Below are 2,937 nucleotides of genomic sequence, written 5' to 3'. Positions count from 1 at the left end.
ATGGAGTGTCGGAGCGCTGTAATGCGGGTCGACGGGTCAGAGGAGGGTCCAGATAACGACAAAAAACATAAATACATTGATTGCGACAACAATTGGAGTGTCGGAGCGCTGTAGTGCGGTCCGACGGGTCAGAGGAGGGTCTAGATAACGACAAAAACATACATAACGTTGATTGCGACAACAATTGGAGTGTCGGAGCGCTGTAATGCGGTCCGACGGGTCAGACGAGGGTCCAGATAACGACAACAACTGGAGTGTCGGAGCGCTGTAATGCGGTCCGACGGGTCAGAGGAGACTCCAGATAACGTCAAAAACATACATACATTGATTGTGGCTCTGCGAGTTCAGAGTGAAAAGTTCTTAATCCAAATTTTTGACATATTCGGCGAAAACCCGTAAAAAAAAAACAATAAAAGTTTCGTTTTTTGCTTGATTAAAATTAAAATTTTCAACTGTTAAGAGGGACATCAGTGATCACGCGATTTTGTTTTGTGAGAACCCGAACAGGGGTCGATTGAGAGGTCCGAATGAGAGGTGTCGATCGAAAATAAAGAGCGCCTTTTCAGACGCTAAGGAAACGGATTAGGTGTCTCGATTGAACAATGCAATTGTTTTTTTTTCGTAAATTTGTTAAACAATGGAAACGGATAAATTCGAGGAAAACGCGACGAGAGAGAGGAATCATATTCAGTCGCAACGTTTACCTCTCCCGCGCCCTTGATTAGGTTTCGAATTGTCACCAGGTGACAATGAAAGACCAATGGAGAGGCGACTACGGTTAAGAAATCTATAAAACCGTGCGACTCAAGGGACAAAGGTTCCTGGTGCTTAGATACGTAGTGATTCTTCTCCTGGACGTGCGTGCTCTCGATCTTTGGAAAATAAAAGAACATTTTGGAACATCGTGGAAGCATCGTTCTCTGGGTGCCTCCTAGCGATCTACAAATTCGTCAGGTCGTCCAACGAGAAGCCGCCGAAAGCCGTGATCCAAGCCCCGGGGCCTACGGAGTATTTCACCGACAGCGTCCATCCACAAGTAACGAAAACAGAATTTTTCGAACTTTATTTCGAACTTTATCCGCGCGCTTTGTGGTACCACTTCGTTCATCAAGGTATTTGTAAGAAAAACTTCTATGTTTAATAAACGGTTTTATATGGTAAACCTGTCTCAGAAAGTCATTCTGCGCCCATACGACAGAACTGTCGTATGGGCGCTCGGCTGTCGAAAAACCTCACCCTAATCGGCTGTCCTCACAGTTTCATGAACACTAGGAGTTCGTTCGTGGTTTCGAATCTTGCCATTACTGGATGGCCTCGTGGAGTTTTTTGGGTTTTTTTCACGTCTGTTAAAGCCTGTACACACTAGGCGTTTTTCAACGCGCGTTAGCTCGTCGTTCGACGAGCGTTTAGCGGAGGGTGCGCACTGGTTCGGTTTGGAAATGGATGTGGAAGTGATTGCTTGTGTGTGGCTCCTCTATCGTCGCTATAAAAGACGATGGCAGAGGCAAAGAGAATTTTGGGTGCATCCAATATTACGAGATAGACTGACGCATGAAATGTTTGCGACGTTGTATCCAAAACTAAGACAAAATAAATTCAAGTTTTTTAATTCTTTTAAAATATCTATAAAATCCTTTGACGATGGTTGGTCTCTTTTAGATTTCATCAATAAATAGATCAGTATCGAAATGATCGTTCTCCATTTCAGCACATATATCTCAAAGCGCTCGGCTGACGCCCGCAAAACGCGCGATTGCATGTACGGTAACATGGCAGCGCATATATCTCAAAGCGCCCGTAAAGCGCTCGCAAAACGCGCGTTTTAACAAAAATCTATAAACGTGCGTTGAAAAACGCCTAGTGTGTACACAGCCTTACGCCTAAATAGGGTTTTGTTTTTTTTTGGAAAGACTTACCGAAACATATCTCCGCTACGCAGATCGCCCAAGTGTTGCGTTGCCGTAACTAAACAAACAAATATTACAGTTTATAATATTGGTTTGAATATTTTATAGTGTTAAAGATTTGTATTATAACATGTATTTTGGATTTCACATATTTTCAATAAAGGACATCCTGCAACCAGAATATCAATTTTTATTTTTGAAACCTTACTTTTATTTTATTTTTATTCTCTAAATTGTCTTTGTCTTTTATTCAAACGGGACAGGACACAATTTGTTCTTTATTTTAAGTTTTTAATAAATGTATTTAGTAATGGCAGTAACGTATGTTTATTCTCCTTTTTAAAAAGTTTTGGTTTACAATTTTAGTATTTCAAATTTTAAATGAAATTAAAATACAAAAATATTTATGGTCATTGTAAAATCTAAAACTTTTAACTCAAAATTTAAAACGTATAATGTTTAAACACCTGTAGCTCCCTAGATTCTCCTTTGAAAGCAACCAACTTCAAAAATTCACCTCTGATAAAACGTTTGAGATATTCTCCTATCAAAAATATCATTAGCAAGGTTGCTGCCGAAGTTTTCATCTCTAAAACGTGAACGTCGAACGTCGAGCGCCACTTACTTAAGCGGCGCTCGACGTTCGACGTTTACGTTTTACAGATGAAAACTTCGGCCGCAACCTCGCTATTTTCAGAGATCTTAAAATATATCATTTGAATTGGATCGATACAATAAGGCAACACGATCTACCAAAGGAGGATGCTTTCCTGGCGGACTTTCAATAAGAAAATGGCCATTTTCTTATTGAAAGTCCATGTTACACGTGGAAAAAATCGTTAATTACCTAAATATGAAGTCTATATACTACACAAAGATTTTATTAGCCTATTAATAGTAAAATAAATTAAATACCAGATACGTTTTTATTGACTAATTTTTACATTTTGAAGACTTTAAACATTATAAATTAATATATTATCATTCTTCCTCGTAAATTTCGAGACGGATCTGTGTCATCACTTCGAAG

The sequence above is a fragment of the Centruroides sculpturatus genome, unplaced genomic scaffold, assembly GCF_000671375.1.
Source record: "Centruroides sculpturatus isolate CEXI.00-Female unplaced genomic scaffold, Cexi_2.0 scaffold705, whole genome shotgun sequence".
In the NCBI taxonomy this organism is placed as follows: Eukaryota; Metazoa; Arthropoda; class Arachnida; order Scorpiones; family Buthidae; genus Centruroides; species Centruroides sculpturatus.
The sequence above is the reverse complement of the archived record's forward strand: the minus strand, read 5'-3'. Positions refer to the sequence as shown.